The 20399-nt window shown below is 45.0% G+C and overlaps 1 pseudogene; it reads right to left on the reverse strand.

Annotated features, from left to right (window-relative positions):
- Positions 1–1904: 1904 nt before the first annotated feature.
- On the reverse strand, positions 1905–19741 carry LOC139385727 (bridge-like lipid transfer protein family member 2; annotated as a pseudogene).
- Positions 19742–20399: the final 658 nt, after the last annotated feature.

Genomic DNA, 20399 nt, shown 5'->3' on the forward strand with positions numbered 1-20399 from the left:
TTAACATCTTGCACTTCAAGGAAGATGTAATTGAATAACAAACTAAGGTGTTGGTACAGCTGTAATTTAAAATAATTAACATGGTTATAAAAATATCGGAAATACTTTGCTTAATTAAAAAGAGCTGTAGTGTTAAGATTACAAAACATTACGGAGACAAGCTGCAACAACATTACTTTCGCAGAGCCTATCAAAGCTGTAAGTGCCATCAAATATAAAACAAGGACATATTTTTTGCTGCTTGGTTGTGATATATTGCACAGATATGTTGAGGAACTACAGTGTAAAACAGAAGTCTGCTGTGGCATACAGTGGGGCAAAAAAGTATTTAGTCAGCCACCAATTGTGCAAGTTCTCTCACTTAAAAAGATGAGAGGCCTGTCATTTTCATCATAGGTACACTTCAACTATGACAGGCAAAAGGAGAAAACAAATCCAGAAAATCACATTGTAGGATTTTTAATGAATTTATTTGAAAATTATGGTGGAAAATAAGTATTTGGTCAATAACAAAAGTTTCTCAATACTTTGTTATATACCCTTTGTTGGCAATGACAGAGGTCAAACTTTTCTGTAAGTCTTCACAAGGTTTTCACACACTGTAGCTGGTATTTTGGCCCATTCCTTCCATGCAGATCTCCTCTAGAGCAGTGATGTTTTGGGGCTGTTGCTGGGCAACACAGACTTTCAACTCCCTCCAAAGATTTTCTATGGGGTTGAGATCTGGAGACTGGCTAGGCCACTCCAGGACCTTGAAATGCTTCTTACGAAGCCACTCCTTCGTTGCATGGGCGGGGTGTTTGGGATCATTGTCACGCTGAAAGACCCAGCCACGTTTCAACTTCAATGCCCTTGCTGATGGAAGGAGGTTTTCACTCAAAATCTCACGATACATGGTCCCATTCATTCTTTCCTTTACACGGATCAGTCGTCCTGGTCCCTTTACAGGAAAACAGCCCCAAAGCATGATGTTTCCACCCCCATGCTTCACAGTAGGTATGGTGTTCTTTGGATGCAACTCAGCATTCTTTGTCCTCCAAACACGACGAGTTGAGTTACCACCAAAAAGTTATATTTTGGTTTCATCTGACCATATGACATTCTCCCAATCTTCTTCTGGATCATCCAAATGCTCTCTAGCAAACTTCAGACGGGCCTGGACATGTACTGGCTTAAGCAGGGGGACACGTCTGGCACTGCAGGATTTGAGTCCCTGGCGGCGTAGTGTGTTACTGATGGTAGGCTTTGTTGCTTTGGTCCCAGCTTTCTGCGGGTCATTCACTAGGTCCCCCCGTGTGGTTCATGGATTTTTGCTCACCGTTCTTGTGATAATTTTGACCCCTCGGGGTGAGATCTTGCGTGGAGCCCCAGATCGAGGGAGATTATCAGTGGTCTTGTAGGTCTTCCATTTCCTAATAATTGCTCCCACAGTTGATTTCTTCAAACCAAGCTGCTTACCTATTGCAGATTCAGTCTTCCCAGCCTGGTGCAGGTCTACAATTTTGTTTCTGGTGTCCTTTGACAGCTCTTTGGTCTTGGCCATAGTGGAGTTTGGAGTGTGACTGTTTGAGGTTTTGGACAGGTGTCTTTTATACTGATAACAAGTTCAAACAGGTGCCATTAATACAGGTAACGAGTGGAGGACAGGGGAGCCTCTTAAAGAAGAAGTTACAGATCTGTGAGAGCCAGAAATCTTGCTTGTTTGTAGGTGACCAAATACTTATTTTCCACTATAATTTGCAAATAAATTCATTAAAAAATCCCACAATGTGATTTTCTGGATTTTTTTTTCTTATTTTGTCTGTCATAGTTGAAGTGTACATATGATGAAAATTACAGGCCTCTCATCTTTTTAAGTGGGAGAACTTGCACAATTGGTGGCTGACTAAATACGTTTTTGCCCCACTGTATATAGGACATATGAATGAAGTCAACTATACATAGTTCTATATTGTAACATCAAAATAGCTTTAGGCAGGGATTGTCATTTTGGCGGCTTGGAACATCATGATGGTAGAAGTGCCATTTTTGCCATCTAACTGCTACTGTAGGGCATGTATGTTTTGGTAATTGGAGGGGCCAGCGTCCTGTGCAGTACGGAGTAGAATTAAGTTTCCCCTACATGCTGACCCTGGGTCAGTTTTACATTTTTCCCAATAATGGGTCAAGGGGGAGGAGAGGTTGATCCTAGATCTGTTTCTAGGGGGGAACTTTGACCTGCAGCGGTTGGGTTAGTAATAAGCGGGACAGGGTTCAGTGCAGTACCTGTGCTACCAGGGCTTTCCTGCTGTCCCTCTTCACAGCCATGGAAAAGTCCAGCCAGGTCCACGTGTTGTTGTGGTACTCCAGACAAGGCAGAACCAGGTTCAGATCCTTCCAGTCAACACTGCTTTTCTCTCCCTATGGTGGACACAATACATAATGAAACTACATTGACTGGGAGTTAAAAAGTACCATCGTTGTTCATATAATTCTGATGAGAAAATTGGATTCAATAATCATGCCTTCGTGACATGTCTGTGTGTGTTCATTGATCTCCTGTTTAATGATATTACATATTCATATACAAATATTACATTTTCATTATAATTTATTAAACATTTACTCAAATCAGCTATGAAAAAGGATTGAAACCCCATGGTTGATAATACCAAGCATTATGCAATCTGGAAGGCAAGATAATGCTGTCATTGGACAATAACGATTATTTTGCAAATCCCTGAAAACATGAAATTGAAAAACTGAGATGGATTAGAAATTACATCCATGTCACAAACAAGCTAACAGTTTGAGATGGTTTACATATACAAACAGACAAAACACATGACAACACTGTAGATGTTGAGGTATTTATTTTCAGTCTGAGAACAAAACATGTGACCTGATGCCATCACTCTATCTAATAATGGCTGAGTGAGATTAAACATCTCCCTTCGAGGGGAATGTTTATTTATAAACTCACTGACATGTATATAGAATCAATAACTGTCTGGAATCCAAGTATTGAATACAGTTGTACTTTAGCTAGTTCTAAAATCCTGGAAAATCTGGAAATTGCCTGATATCCTGGTTGGACGATTCCTGGAATCAGGAGGGAATGCGCAGGAAATCATCCAACTGGGATTTCTGGAAATCACTGGAATTTTGCTACTCTTGACTTTAGCACATGGTGATACCTACCTTGTAGCTGACACAGAGGAGGACCTGGGGGATCTTGATGTAGATGAAGGAGTTATTCATGGCTGCTCTCTCCATCTTGTCGATGTCATCAACAGGATGCTAGACAGGAAAATGAGACATACTTCAGTTTCAATACGGTATGAAAAACCTAAGGCCGTGTCTGAAATGGCACCCTAATCCTCATCATAGTGCACTTCTTTTGACCAGGGTCCATAGAGCTCTGGTGAAAAGTAGGGCACAATATAAGGTATAGGATGCCATATCTGAAGCTGCATAACTTTAGCGAGAAAGTTGGGAAGTACTTGTGAAACAACAAGCCAATTCCACCAGCAGATGTAGCTAGTTGGCAAAGTAGCAGGGACAACTTTCACTGGGGTCATGACCCCCCCACATTCTGAAATTGCATTAACAAGCGGACGCCTCCGAGTGGTCGGGTAGATTGTTTATCAGACTGGATAATTACTTACACACACACACACACTTCGAAATAAGATTTAAACCAAAATTGTCCATTAAAATAAAACTGATCAGAAATACAGTGTAGACATTGTCAATGTTGTAAATGACTATTGTCGCTGGAAACAGCTGATTTTTAATGGAATATCTACATTCGCATAGAGGACCATTATCAGCAACCATCACTCCTGTGTTTCAATGGCACATTGTGTTAGCTAAGCCAAGTTGATCATTTTAACAGGCTAATTGATTATTACAAAACCCTTTTGCAATCATGTTAGCACAGCTGAAAACTGTTGTTCTGATTAAAGAAGCAATAAAACTGGCCTTCTTTAGACTAGTTGAGTATCTGGAGCATCAGGATTTGTGGGTTCAATTACAGGCTCAAAATGGCCAGGAACAAATAACTTTCTTCTGAAACTCGTCATTTAATTCTTGATCTGAGAAATGAAGGCTATTCCATGTGAGAAATTGCCATGAAACTGAAGAGCTCATACAACGCTGTGTACTACTCCCTTCACAGAACAGCACAAACGGGCTCTAACCAGAAGAGAAAGAGTGGGAGGCCCCAGTGCACAACTGAGCAAGAGGACAAGTACATTCGAGTGTCTAGTTTGTGAAACAGATGCCTCACAAGTGGCAGCTTCATTAAACGGTAGCCGCAAAACACCAGTCTCAACGTCAACAGTGAAGAGGCGACTAGGGGATGCTAGCCTTCTAAGCAGAGTTGCAAAGAAAAAGCCATCTCTCAGACTGGCCAAAAAAAGAAAAAAAGAACAGACACTGGACAGAGGAACTCTGCATAGAAGGCCAGAATCCCGGAGTCGCCTCGTCACTGTTGACGTTGAGACTGGTGTTTTGCGGCTACCGTTTAATGAAGCTGCCAGTTGAGGACTTGGGAGGCATCTGTTTGTCAAACCAGACACTCTAATGTACTTGTCCTCTTGCTCAGTTGTGCACTGGGGCCTCACTCTTTCTATTGTTTTTTTGTTTTTTTTTAAGTACTTTTCTTTCAAAATCAAGGATATTTCTAAGTGACCCCAAACTTTTGAACGTATGCATGCATTAATTATGTCCCCCCCACTTCTAAAACTAAAGTTGCGCCCCTGCAATGTAGTACGGGTATGAAGTATGAACATTTGGGGAATCATAAACACAAAGATGAATTGCTCATATCTAATTTAAAATAAAAGATACCTCAACAGCCTTTCGGAAGGACCTCCTGACCCCTGAGGTGCCGTTCAAGCCCTGGGTGACCCCCATGGTGTCCTCTGAGAGCTGCCTAGGCTTGGTGACAGGCATGCCTGAGATACAATTTACAATAAAATAAAATAACTTAGAACAGACGTGTCAAACATGGACCATGACACATTTCTAACCAGCCCACGCAATGATTTGGTTTGTCAATTCATTTTGGCCCGCTTCCATACAGCCCGCAATGCGTTGCACTACACGTCACTGCCAACGTGCCTCACCTCCAACTGCAGTGCATTGCCACATACACCACTCTTCCCAGATCCACACACACGAGGCATAAACCAGGCAATGCACTGCATCATATCGTCACTAATGGCACTGACCGAATCTTCTACCAGACCGAAAGTTTAAATGTGTTGTAGACTAAATGTCCATGCCAAGTTTCGGTTCCGAAGGGTCATTGCTTTAGACTACGGAAACTGACATCTTGGTTGTCAAAAAGTTCAAATATAAAGGATTTACAAGCGGGTACACATTACTACTAAGAACAATAGGACACACAAGGGAGTATAAAATTACTCAACAGTTGAGTGATCTACTTTATGAAATTACAGCACGACACGCGAGCATCCGTGAATTCAAAGTCAATTGCGCTGCTTTCGTGTGTTCGGTTTACAGCGTAGGGAAAGTGTACAGACACATGCATAGTGTGACCACATTTAAAACACCCAAATGCGAGACAACAGGATAATTTTGTGGGACAGTGTAGCCTACATTAATACAAAAAAAATGGCAGCATATGCATTTAGATCTTCTTGAATTACTGTTTCGTGAGTACCTTCTACCTAGAGGCGCGTTGTTGAGTTGGTCGCACGATCATTTTTTCCTACCATTTAGCTAACCATCCTAAAATGTCAAAAAATGACGTAGTGTTGTTGGTATAATAGTAACATACTATGCGATTATATTTGATTTGGTTATGTAGCATACTAATGATTCATTATGTGATCTTTCAAGACATTGATTCTTCTTTGATCTAACTTTACTAAACAAGCATCATTGTGAGAAGTGGCAGAGCAACGCACCAAGACAGTGTGGATGTGAGTTCAAGAAAGACAGCAGCAGCACCACCACGGCCTCTGAACGACTACCACTCTAGAGTCCACACCCTACACTCCTGTACTTTCCAAAATGGCACCCTATCCCCTTTATTGTGCACTACTTTTGACCAGGGCCCATAGTGCACAATTTAGGGAATAGGGTGCCATGTGGGATGCACACTCTCACACAGCCCTTAAGGTCACACTAGACCCAGGCTTTTAATAGACACCAGGGGTGACGCAGCAACTACCTATAGAATACCACACAAGAATTGGCAGACAATGGAAAGTAATATTGGTTGGGTGGAGACAGGTGTGGATTTCAGGCTGGTCAACATGTAGCGGATGGATGGAGACTTGAGGGCAAGTAAATGTATTATATAGTAAAGCATAACTGTTGCACATCAATAACTGGTAAGTAAGCCTTGTCCGAGTCAGAATGGCCCATAGGGCAGGCACCCAGCTTCTGTAGCTTGATGTACAAGTACACCCCCTGGACAGGATGCTAGCAGGTAGAGACAATACATACCAGTAGTGACCATTCGGGACTTGTCTTCCTCATCAGCAACTTCCTCCTCCTCCACGTTCCTTCCTGGGAAAAAGAATCCCATCATCCTTTTGAAGAACGGGTATATGAGCTGGATGGTGAGAGGAACCACATTCACCTGGTGACACAAACACATTACAACAGAGAAACACGTTTAACTGTATGCTGCCAATGCTTTCATAATTAAATGTTATGATCATGTTACGACATCTTCAATGTTATGACCACATACATACCTTATGACATCTCTAATGTTATGATCACATGCTTCCTCCTCACCTCAAAGTGCTCCTTGACTGAGATACCTCCCACTTGGGGGCGGGCCTTACTGAAGATGCGCAGGGCAAACTGACGGCCAGAATGACACGGGATCTGAGGACGCAACACCACCTAGGAGACAGGTTTCATGAAGTTAAGTCACAGAAGTTGCATCCCAAATGGCACCGAAAGTAGTGCACTATATAGGGAATATGGTGTCATTCGGGACGTAAACATGCTCCTAACCTCGGACTCACGAAGCAACCCCAAAATATGTTTCCTGTAATGTAGGAAACCAAATCAAATTCAGAATATTTTGTAAAGATAATACAATGAATCTGAACATGTGTCCATACAGCATGAATTGTGAGGATAAATGAATCAATTCACAGCTATATGGATTTTACCTCCAAATATCCCGTATGAGCGGGAAAGAAAATCTGCAAAACAAACATGACTCATACAGCGATGCAAGGCATGGTTACATACAGCACTCAGATGACGGTGCAAATGCAACGAGGGGCACACAATAAGAAGAAGAACTGTGGATCTGGGCATTCTGGTGACCCAGTCCCATGATGGACATGCAATGCTGAATAACAAAGCCTGAGTCCCAAATGGCACCATATTCCATTAATAGAGCACTACTATTAGCCAGGACCCAGGTCAAAAGTAGTGCACTATATAGGGAATAGGGTGCCATTTGGGAGACAACCATAATATTCTGAGTGGGATTTCCTTGATGCTGACACCATACTGTTCAACAACAGTGACATGAACTCCCAGTTACTGTACCAGCACCATACATAACCTCACGTGCTGCACAGGGTAAAGTTAACAAGTAGAGTTAACAACACAAGCAAACACTGCATTAGAGTTATTTGTGAGCACTACATGTTGGGTGCAGCATGGCCTGGAATCATTGGATCAGTAACAGCAGGAGATCAAAACTTCTGACAAAATATTGAAAAAACTAAACAAAAAGGCTTGCCCTATCAGAGATCCCTTTTAGAGGACATATTTGTAAGCTTCACAGGTTCATAGCTCATGTTGTAAAAATGTATCCAAAACGATACACGGATTGAGCTGCAGACTGCCCTTACCAAAGAAAAGGTCAGATTAGCACTATTTCCTGACCTTGTATGCAGCGTTGGGGAGCAGGTTGTTCATGGTGAACCAGCCCAGTTCCAGGAGATGCTCTGCTGTGTCGTCTGACTTGTTCAGTTGTGGGAGGAGACAGTTTAACAGATGTTTAGCGTCAACATCAGGGCCCGCATTCATAAAGCGTCTCAGAGTAGGAGTACTAATCTAGGATCAGGTACCCCCTTGTCTATATCATCTCATTCATTACTATCTAGAAGGCAAAACTGATCCTAATTTCAGCACTACTAATCTGAGACTTTTGGTGAATATGGGCCCAGCTCTCTTGCCGAAGCACAGCATGAAAAGAGTTAGGGTCATCTCCTTGTAAGGACAGAGCAGTGTCCTCCCTGCCCCATGCCCACACACCTTGCTGTACATGAACCTCTGCAGCTCCAGCTCAGCAATGCCCAGCTGTCCATCCTCCTCAGTGAGACACCAGGGCAAAGCAGATCTCTGTCCTGCGAACCACACTCACGTCCTCCGGGGGCTTACGCAGCTCCAGCTTACTGGCCCTCTGCAGCAGGAAGTCTTTAAAACATCTGGGAGCAGAGCGAGACATACAGAGAAGAACACAGGAGACGTGAGTGTCGTTGGCAGAACTTCCCATGGTTGGCTGAGTAGTTTTCTAGTCCTTGAAATTATGGTGTGTGTGTGTGTGTGGCGGTGTTGGGCTGACCTGATGAGGATGTTGAGCTCCTCACTCTTCATCTGCATGTCAGTCTTCTCCTGGTTGAGCTGGTTCTGCAGCCTCACGTTGATCTCTGACTGCTCATCTCCACAGGCTGGGCCTGAGGGAGGTCATACACACACCACACAGGTCAAATACACACTCACCAAGTAGATATTACAGTGTTTAGGGATTCATAACTCAGGGATGTGTTTATTCCCACTCTAGATTATAATTGAATAAAGTAAACTAGATCGAATACAACTGTATTGTCTCTCCCATCGGAATTACCTTCAACTTTCACCTCACAAGTAACAGTGTTGAAATCAGCCATTGCCTCCACACACAGGGCCTATGAGAAGAGTGTGTATGTCAGTCTGTCCAATGGCTCATCCTGATATTGGAGTAGATCTGTTTCTCCAGGAGTCTGATTTGGGCCATGTGCTGCCTGACAGCCTCCTGCAGGTATAGAATGCTGCTGCGCTGCTCCTCTGGGTTACTGGAGATCTCCAGCTGGAAACGCACTTGCTGCTTCTTCTCACTGTGCTCCTGAGGACAGAGCCCACACACAACATGGTTAGAGGATAGGACAGGAGGCATCCCAAATGGCACCTTATTTAAAGCCCTCGTCAAAAGTCATGCACTACATAGAGAATATCATGCCATTTGGGACGCAAAGGGACTTGTAGAGTTAAGAGATTCAGCTATCATAAAGTAAGGGGTGAATCCAAAGTTCGTTTCAAGTAAAAATTTCACTTAGTCTCCCATTGACCTCAATGCATGACTAAGTGAAAATTTGACTTAAGTGGGAGTTAGGATTCACCCCTTACACAGTTGCAAATGCTATAGGACAAAACACTGCCTAGTCAGATGCTGACATCTCGTTACCTTGCGTTTGGGCTCAACGTGCAGCAGTAGGTTGTTGACGATGTCCAGGATCATAGCATACTGCACAAGGTTGGTGGAGATCTCCAGGTCATGGTGAATGAGGGTGAAGGTGTCCACAGCCCCTGATGGTATGTTTCCTCCCACTCTACTAAGTCAAAGGGCTCAAGCCTTTACACTCAATAACACAGCAAAAAACGGTCAGCATGTTCCAACACTGTATTTGAGGATGTAGGTTGCCTCAGAATGAAATAGAACACAGCAGGTCTTCCTTCTCGTTGCGTCGTAGCTCTGGGGGTTTGATCTGCGTGGCCAGCTCAGGGTCGATGTCGTGGCTGTAGCCGATGTAGTACATGCGACAGATGCAACGAGAGATGATACGCTGGACCTGCTGGGTGTCATTCACCTGGGCCGGCTGGTTCCAGTCTGGATACACAGAACAGAGAGGAAGTGTTACATTTACCTTGAAACAAGTTAAAAAGGCAATTCCACCACTTTTTAACCTTATCATCATCATCATCATGTGGAACTTTTAAACTACATAACATAAAATGTGCAGTTTACAAATATGTCGATACTTATGGTGCTGGAGATGGTGAATATAAATGTAAATTTTTTGGGAATTCCCCCTTTAAGGAAAGATTCAGATCAAGTTGAGATGTTCAGCTTTGCAGGGCCATGGTTTAAACAGAGAGCATTCTATGAAGTAGAGTGGATGTGTGAGGAGCAGAAGTACCTGTGGTGGTGCTGACCATGCCTCCAACAGCCTGACCACTCTCCATCAGCTCCAGCATGGAGTCCAGGTGACGCTTCCTGTGCTCCTCAATGTTTTTCAGACGCATCACACACAACCAAGGAAAAGACACATGGTCAAAGTTATGACAGCACCCTGAATCTGAAAGACTAACTGCACAAATATGCTCTCTGTAACTTGGACTTGAGCCTGAATGTAAGCCATCATGAGCCATATGCAACACATATGCTCAATGCTACATTCAATGCTACAGATGATAATTTATGGTAGTTCCTGTTAAAGTGGCAATATAACTTTTTGGGCAACCTGACCAAATTTATATAGAAATGTGAGTCAGATCTGTCACTCATTGAACAGTTAGATCTGTTCTACGCTATGCTTCCCCTGTCTTAAGTTCTGTTTTTGCGTTTTACTTTTTTTTTTTTTTTACAGCTGAAAATTCAACATTTTTGGTTATGGAAAATATATTTCACAGTGGTTTAGATGTTACAATGATTCTCAACACTATACTTGCTTTGTCGCAAACTGAAACTAGGCAAACTATTAGAACTTTAGAAACCAGGAAATGGCGGAGCGATTTCTGCATAGTGCATCTTTCAGAGCCTGTTAATAATGGTTTCACTGCCCCACCTCAAGCCACAGCTGCCAGTCCTCCTGCTCTGAGGGGTTGGGTTCCATGGTGGCAAAGTACTGCATGCGGTCCAGCAGACAGGTCCAGGTGGTCTTCTGCTTGAGGGTGTCGCTGTACCAGGCCGGGTGGTGCTCACACTGCAGCACCTGGGCCTTGGCAGCAGACACCAGCCGTCAGCCAGCTGTCTCTGTGCCACACAACATTATCTACAGACAGACAGCAGAGCAGGATTATAACACTGGGGACTGGAGTGTCACATGCTAAATAAAATGCTAGATTGGCAGAACATTTTATATTAGAATGTTGCTAAAAAATAGAACAAGTTCTGTTTTCTGTATCGCTAAGGATCCGAAATGACTGAGACGCAGAACATTCTTTCCATATTTGTCTTTGTCCAATAAGGTCCTGTTAGCAAACAGAATTGTTAACTTCTGGGGCATTAAAAGTGTGATTGGCCCACTGCTCTTTACAATCTTAATCTGATTTGCCATGAACCTAAAGTCCCAGACTAGTTGTACCTGACAGTTGACCAGCTCAAATGAACCAGTTGCGGATGTAGACGTCGTCTGTCTGGCAGGCAGCGATGCCACACAGCTGATCACTCACACCAGAGTCCTCCTCTGAGAACACCACCAACGTATCAGTCTCTGCAATTAGCTTCTGCAGCATGGATGTCCCTGCAGAGAGAGGAGGAAGGAAGAGTTGAAGAAACAGAGGTAGTAACTTATCACATTGAAAGACCATTCATATGGCCTGGCTGGTCTAACAGTAATGCTGCAGCATCTGGCATACATTTCTAGTGTTGACATATGTACCAAAGGCCGGTTTCGAACCCCTCTCTTTATTTGTCCACTGTCATCCTCTCACCATCTGTTCAATAAAATCTGAAAATCCCTTAAAAGAAAATCACATGAAAGACCATTCATTCACAAGGAATTAGGCTGCACTTCTGTTACTCCAGGGGAAACATCCTACCTTCGTACGGGATCTTCTCAGGGCGGCTGGTGCTGGGCTTGGTTGGGGTGGAGGGGGCTGTGCTGTGGCCGCCAGAGTAGTTGGACAAAGAGCGCTTGAGCTTCTTGGCAGCTTGCAGTGTAGCGTCTATCCTCAGGCCCTTCAGAGCCTCTGTGGAGAGGTTCCTCTTGAGAACAGCTGCCTTCTTGTAGCCGTCGTACAGACCGACCGCTATGTTCCTGTTAGTGGTGGTCCAGGCGGCTCGCAGGTCAACCAGGCACAGCTTGTGGGTGTACGGGGCATTCACCTCATCTTTTGGGTTCACCTCCTGCCACAATGAGAAACACCATTTATACACTTCACATTTTTACAAGAGATCTAGCTATGCCTTTTGATTGGAGAACTACAAATGAAGGGTTGAGACACAGAACAAATATAATTCATTTAAAACTACTGTGTTTGTGTCCCAACTGGCACCCCAATGTCCCTGGTCAAAAGTAGTGAACGACATAGGGAATAGGGTGCAAATGGAGACGCAGTCTGTGCCATCAACTTTGGGGTGTCTACCATCCCCTCCCCGTTGTCTTACCTCCTCCATGCGGTTGCTCTGGCGCTGGTAACTGAAGGAGGACAGGCCGAGCAAGTGGGTCTTCTTCACCTGGGCGTTGATCTGGTGGTCGGCCGTCTAGTCCCAGGCGGAGGCCATGAGGTGCACCGTCATCAGGGACAGCTCTGAAACCATCTGGGTCACGTTCCACTCTGAGATCAGCCTCATCACCGTGCCCGCTGAGAGGACAGACAGACGACGTGCACAGACACACTCACGAGTTAGACCAACAGGTAGGCTGTTCAACAACTCAGTCTCAAATAATACCCAATTCCAAATATAGTGCACTACTTTAGTAGGGCACTAATGTATATGGGAAGATGTAATAAAACATTGGGCCTAAAAACATTGCGTGAGTGTATAAATAGAGTGTGACATTACTATGCCTGTGTTGTGCCAGCTCTTTTTACCCTGTGGGATGAGTCTCTGAGCCCCTCTGGTGAAGACGTGGCCTTTGCTGCACTCCACCTGGATGCCCCTCTACTGAGCAAAGAAGGCCCAGTAATGCACCTGGGGAGGTCATTGGGATCATTGTCTTAGGGTCATTGTCCCGAGTGCTCTGGAGCAGGTCTTCAAGGATCTCTCTGTACTTTGGACCCTTTAACTTTCCCTCAATCCTAACTAGTCTCAGTCCGTTGCTGAAAAAACATCCCCACAGCATGATGCTGCCACCACCATGCTTCTGTAAAACATCCCCACAGCATGATGTTGCCACCACCATGCTTCATCGTAGGGATGGTGCCAGGTTTCCTCCAGACGTGACGCTTGGCATTCAGGCCAAAGAGTTCAATCTTGGTTTCATTAGACCAGATAATCTTGTTTCTCTTGGTCAGAGTCCTTTAGGTGCCTTTTGGTGGGCGGTCATGTGCCTTTTACTGAGGAGTGGCTTCCATCTGCCCACTCTACCACTCAGGCCTGATTGGTGGAGTGTTGCAGAGATGGTTGTCCATCTGGAAGGTTCTCTCATCTCCAGAGGAACTCTGGAGCTCTGTCAGAGTGACCATTGGGTTTTTGGTCACCGCCCTGACCAAGGCCCTTCGCTCAGTTTGGCCGGGCGGCCAGCTCTAGGAAGAGTCTTGGGGGTTCCAAACTTCTTCCATTTAAGAATGATGAAGGCCACGGCGTTCTTGGGGAACTTCAGTGCTGCAGAAATGTTTTGTTAAGATAATATTATAAAGATAATATTATCAATATTAATATAAATAATTAAGGTATGGAGCAATGGTCAAATGTAGTGCACTATAAAAAGGTAATTGGGTTCCATTTGGGACACAATCCCATCACTCACCCAAGAAGGCAGTGAGGTTGAACTTGATTGCCCGGCACCACGAGGGGGAGCCCGTCTCTGGGGAAGGGGCTGACTCCATCGATGTCCCTCAGCTGCTCGCGGACGCGCTCCGGCCCGTGGAAGGACTGGTCGGCCAGGGCCACCAGCTCCAGGTCAGAAGAGACTTCCTCATGGGCGTGTTGGAGTAGAGGCGACGGGAGCGCTGGATGTAGATCTCTATGCGCAGGCAGCAGTTCTCTGTGCTGCTTCGGTAGGTCAGCCACTTTCTTGTCCAGCAGCTGAGCCTCTTGGAGCTCTGCTTGCTCTCGTCCTTCATCAGCTCGTAGTTGTCCCTAAGCTTGATCTCAAACACGTCATCCAGGAAGACGAAGGAGAACTGTCTGATCTTGAAGACCAGATCTGGGGGCAGACGCTGGAGGCCTGGGGTCTGGCAGGGGCTGATGTGCAGGGACTTGAGCAACTTCTGAATGCTGATGAACTTGTCAAAGGAGTTGGAGAAGTTGTACTGGTAGGGGAACTCCACAGCCAGGCAGAGGCAGGTGAACACCCAGACACGGTTGTGTCAGGTGGAGAGGAAGGGAAAGAGGTGGCGTTGGTCCATGGCCTGATTAGGGTGCGTCTGGACCTCCAAGCCCTTGAAGGAGAATATGTTGTTGCCGTCGAAGTTGAGAAACATGTGGGGCGAGCGGACGTTCATGGAGCCGGAGTGAGTGGAGGGGGACAGGGCGTCTGTGTGCTGCAGAAGGTAGTTGTGCTCCGTTACCTAGGCTGTGAAGCAGGTTCTGCCCAGTTCTACACACAGACAGGTCCTTGACCTTGCTGTGGGATGTAGAAGTCTTAGTAGATCCAGTCTCTGGTGGATCTGCTAAACTCTCCCTTTCCTCTGTCAGGCCTAGAGAGTCACACAGAGTATCCCAGCAACCCTGGCTCTCTGTCACGTGGTGATACATAAACATGTGGTCTGATGGCGTCCACTGCAGTGCCAGCTCCTCTTCACACTGGACCTGCACAAGGGAAGAGAACGATGCATGCAAACTTATCTGAATAACACTGTCAATCAAGAAGAAGGAATAGGACTGATAAGCCTGATGGACTGATGGTAGGATGAGTAACTGTAAGCTACCTCCACGTTCCCGGTGGTGATGTGGTAGCAGACGGCCAGGATGGAGAGGCTGAGGATAGGGTTGGGGGTTTGGGCTGAGGGACAGGCGGGCTCAATGGTCTCTGTGAGAGCCTTCACCACAGACACGCACACACCCTGGACAGACACCGTGGAGCTTTCTGCCGAGTCTTGGGCCTTCACTGTGTCCACCCACAAAGACACAGCTCCTAGTACAACACAGGAGTCAATTACCATACTCAATGTCGGCCTAGTCAGAGATGGATATTAAAAGGTCCATCCAAAATGCACCTTATTTCTTATATCCCTCAAACTCAACTCTGGACTGGAAGCCAGTGCCACTGCATTTTTTCCATTGTTCCCCTCTAAATCAGAGAGTGATTTAGAACTTGGACACCATGTGCAGAAAACCTGCAGGCTCCGGACCTCGTACGGTAAGAGTTGAGTACCCCTGCCCTATATAGTGCACTAATTTTGACCAGGGGCCATAGGGTTGTGGTCAAAAGTAGTGAACTATATAGGGGATAGGGTGCCATTTTGGATGCAAACCCTAAACAGCACTTCCCATTTAACTTACCTGCTACATTGGAGAGTGTGAACAAGTTGACATCCTCCAGGTTACACTCAATCTTAAAATAAAAGGCGCCATGACTGGGGGAGGTTGTCCCATCAACAAGGACAGGTACAGGCACCACATCTGACTGCTCTGAGGCCTCCAGCAGCTGTCTAGGTTACAGAGGGACAGTAGGCGGGACAGCCAGAGGGCACAGGTCTCTGACACATCCAGCTGTAGTCCCCTCACACTGGACTCCACACTCACACTCTGGCTCACACTCACACTCTGGCTACTGGACTCACTCTGGGGCTTGTTGAAGCTCCCCTGGGGTGACAGAGACAACAAAGATAACAACAATGGCTGGTGTAGTATTGGTCAAATACTAAATCAGGGCTGTGATCATCAGGTCAATAGAGGAAAAGAAGGGTGTTTTTAGAGCAGGGGTGTCAAACTCATTCTAAGGAGAGCCTAGTGTCTGGGGGTTTTAGGTTTTTCCTTTCGATGAAGACCTAGACAACCAGGTGAGGAGAGTTCCTTACTATTAGTGACCTTATGTCATCAATCAAGTATAAGGGAGAAGTGAAAACCCACAGACACCCGGCACTCTGTGGAATGAGTTTGACCCGTGGTTTAGAGGTCAACTTCAACGATTTATGAATAGATGGTCATTTCAGATAAGTAGGAATTCCTGTAGCCTGATTTTGGTGTTCTTCATCACATCATTGGAACCCAGCTGAAACCTTGGGGAGTAGTAGTGAGTGAGTAACCCTAAATAGTTATTGCCTACCTTGTATGCCTGCAGTGTAAGGGAGTCGAGGATGAGGGCTTCCCCCCCCACACGTGTTTGTCAGGGACATAGAGAGGTGGCGGTGAACATTCTGGAAATTGAGGCTCTCTGCATTTGTGCTGATGTTCAGGAAGTGCTGCATCTCTATATTATACATGACATATTCAGATCTACTGAAGATCACAAGTCACATTACTACACTTTGGTATGCAACTCTAACTCTACTCACTATGTGTAGGTGTGTGATGATTCTGTGATGTAAAAGGTTATTGCATTTGATTACCATATATAGAGGAATCTAATCTATCAGGGCTGGGTATGTTTGGAAAGGGTTGATTCAACAGCTCCAGCACCATGGCTTCCTGAAACCACTGCAATGTTGAAAGCAGAATGAACTGAAGAAAAACACCCACTGCTGTTCATTAGCATTCCTGTCATTCCTCTCCAGGCAAGACTAAACTTTGTGTTCCCACAACATATTCTTGACCTTTAATGCAACAGGAGTATATTTTGACCATGCCTTGTGCGAGTGTGTGTTGTGCTGTACCTGTGCTGACTGAGATGAAGCCCAGGGCGAAGGGAGGAGTGTCTCCCAGACACATTGACATTGGACACTGAGGAGCTGATCATCACTGGGGTGTCCAGGTGGGGGAAGTTCCTGTAGGACGGGAGGGTATGCAAATACTCCACTGGACTACACACCACAATATACCCCCAGACACAACAGAAACATGAGGAAGCAGACAGGAGAGGATTAGAGTGTTAATCAATATCAAAAAGAAACCATGTTATAGGGCCAAGTTAGTAATGTATGTTTTTGGATATTGTCATTACATCCGTTTCAAGCAATCAACTGGTGTGCTTGACATTCGCCAGTCTGGTTTGTCAGTTGAAAATGCTCATACCTCTTTCTATGAGCTGTTTTCCTATGAATAAGCTGTTCCCATGGAAACAGGTCTAGCCAATGGGAGAACTCCTGGTGACGGTAGTGGATGATGCAGGTGTTGACTGTGACTGGCCCTGAAATGTCCACTGATGTCACCTGGGGACATGAGTGGGAGATAAGCAGGAGACTTCAGAACAAACGTATTTCTTACGAGAGATCAAATGTCAAACATATTTGCAAAAAGCTATGTTGATGCAATGCAACTATGAAAACTAGTAACCATATCAATCAAATCCACACCACTCACTTGCAAGACAGTCTGAGGGTGTTAAGGCAAAGGATTCTCTGTCTGCCCATCTGATGATACACAAACAAGGAATGGATATTTTCCCCACCCTCCCAGACCCTCTCATCCCCTCCTCTATGGCTACATCCAAAATGGCAACCTATTCCCTATATAGTGCACTATGTAGGGAATAGATTGCCATTTGTGACACACTTCTTTCTGGTGCCAAGCTCTCCACTCACCCTCCAGAAGTAGCTCCAGGCTGCTCTGAGGGAAGCACATCTCAGGGGTGAAGCTCCTGAGCGACAGCTGCTCGTCCTCACGTCCGATGATTCAGATAGTCAAAGGATGAAGAAAATGGAATAACAGAAACACAAACCAACACATAAAATATAATTCATACTAACTCCATGTCCTATGACTCACCTTTTCTGGCTGTGCATGGACAGTGTTATACTAGTATTCTCTAACTCCACGCTGACCTTCTGGGGCACCAGCTGATGAAACTGCTCCACTGCTTCGGTCTGGAAAAACTCGTCCTTTCCACATTCTAAAAGAAAATGACAGACAGAAGTGGTTGTGAATAATGCATCTCCGAATGGTTCTCAAAATTACCTCACAGCAACCATACAATAACACCATGTCTGCATGTCAAATGGCACATTTCTCCCTAAAGTAGTGCACTATATAGGGAATAAGGTGCCCTTGGGACGCAACCCATTGCCCTTTCTCACCATCTGCAGAGAGAGTGCTCTCCAGAGGAGGAGGTGGAAGCAGTAGCTGGCTGAGGAACAAGCCCTCGTGCAGCTCAGCCAGCAGTGTTCTCACACACAGGGCCGTTCGGCCTGGACCCAGCTCTGGTAGGCTGACATCCCCAGACAGCACCAGGCTCAGGGACGTCTCTGGCAGACATGTATCCTGCTGAGCAGTGAGTTGAGACAATGCAGTGAAATACATTCTGTTAGGTAACACTTCTTTAAAGAGAGACACTCAAAAGACTGCTATGTTTACATGGGAAAAAACTCCACTTACCAATTGACTGATTTTAAGCACTTTACTGCTTAGCTGCCCCACAGAAAAAGTCCCAGGCCAACCTGTAATGAAAGTTTGAGAAATTGATATGAAAAATCATGAACATTTAAACAGTCAGGCTAAGATAAGACCGATCTGTTTAGATGACTTTAGAGTGTGTGGAGGTTTAATACCTTTTGCCCTGATGGTTGAGCAGTAGGTCAATACTTGAGGTGGTCATGTACCATAGAGACTCTGACAGGGCTAGGTCAATATGGAAGGACAGCAGCTGAGAGAAGAGACAGACAGCAGCAGAGTGAACTGAGAACACTTATTTCATGAAATATTTTGTGAGTAGCATTCTTACATAAACAGTTCTGTGTTGGTCCCTACCTGGGAGATAAACCGCAGGGTTGCGGGGCTAAGAGGAACCTTCCCTGACTCTCCTCCATCACAGCTCTTAGGCGCCCAAGGTCTCAGAGGCTGTTGCAGGTCCACTCTCACTCTGGTCTCGCCCACACACAACGCCAGGCACCTCCTGAGGAACAAACACACTGTTCACAACCTTGTACTGTTGAATGATTCACGGGCCCTTTCCCTTAAAAGGGCAAGAAGGCTGAGAGATATGCAATTATGTTATGAGATATGAGGTCATAAGATTGTTTTGAAGACATGTTTATACACTCACGGGCAGGTTCTGGTTTAAAAGTTTGCTTGAAATCCATATCCTGAAATAAACACGGAGAAATGCACCTGTTCCTTCCTAACCATCGTTTGCAGCTGCTGTTGCTAACTCAACAGCTAGGAGGTATGACTTCTGTCGTGAATAGTGGACGATCCACACTCACCGGAGTGAAAAGCGGTTGATGGCCTCGTCCACTGATCGTCGCCGCTGTGAAAGTGGGTGAGTGCTATGGTCCCATGGTTTCTCTCGACTCACCCGGCTCCAGGATAGATTTTGACTCTTCAAACATACCCAAGTCGCGATATGCGATTCCTGACTCTACTTCTGGTACCCAAGCTGTTTTAATTAGTTCCCTGCATCCAGTGCAGGCAGGAGGGATTGTTAATTGCGCTACCGAACTGCCCCTAATCAAAACGAAACAAAACGGCCTAAACCCAGCCATCAGAAAATACAGAAAATGTAACTTTTTTCAATGTGTCAATCACTCTCGAGTCATCTGGGACCCACGAGCTATGCCCAAGGGACTACTAGGGGGGCACTTGAACATTCGTAGTGTCATTCCAAAAAGTGACCAAATTCAACATCCACTCACAGACTCCAACCTTGACTTCCTCTGCCTCTCAGAGACATGGCTCCATAAAACCTCTCCATATGCTGCTTTGATTGTGATTGGCTACAATGTCTTCAGGAGAGACAGGATTGAAGGAAGAGGAGGGGGTGTGATGATTTACATTAAAGAACATATCCGATGTAAACAAATTGAGTGGTCATGTGATAATAAACTAGAATGTATTGGCCTGAACGTTACACTGTCTCCCCAAATGTCTTTTACCCTTATTGGAATGTATAGGCCACCTTCCATCAAAAGTGTGTTTTTTGATCAGTTTAATAACATGCTTAGGGAATGTGACTTTGGGAAAGAGGTAATCTTAATGGGAGATTTTAACATTAATTATGAAGACAAGTGTTGTAGGAATCCTTCAAACGGATCACTAATACCTTTGGCCTTACACAGCTAGTTAAAGGGCCAACCAGGGTGACTTGTTGCTCTAAAACACAGATTGATTTGGTGTTCAGTAATAAACCAGAGAGAGTGACTAAATCATTCAATATGGTAACTGGGCTATCTGATCATAATCTGACACTTATAGCCAGAAAGCTGTCTAAGAGCAGGTTTAACCTCTCTACTGTTAGAAAGCCGGATCAACTAAGAATACCTAAGAGTGAATTAAGCTATTTTGAAACAGCAAATTAAGGGAATTAACTGGAATGATCACTTGTCCTATACAGATGTGGAAGCTGATAGTCAGGTTTTTCTATCCACAATCCAGACTACAATAAATGGTTTCCTTAAGAAAATCAAATCCGAACCTGGCCAAAAGAGCACTCTTCCTTGGCTGA

Source organism: Oncorhynchus clarkii, chromosome 27 (genome assembly GCF_045791955.1).
Source record: "Oncorhynchus clarkii lewisi isolate Uvic-CL-2024 chromosome 27, UVic_Ocla_1.0, whole genome shotgun sequence".
NCBI lineage: Eukaryota > Metazoa > Chordata > Actinopteri > Salmoniformes > Salmonidae > Oncorhynchus > Oncorhynchus clarkii.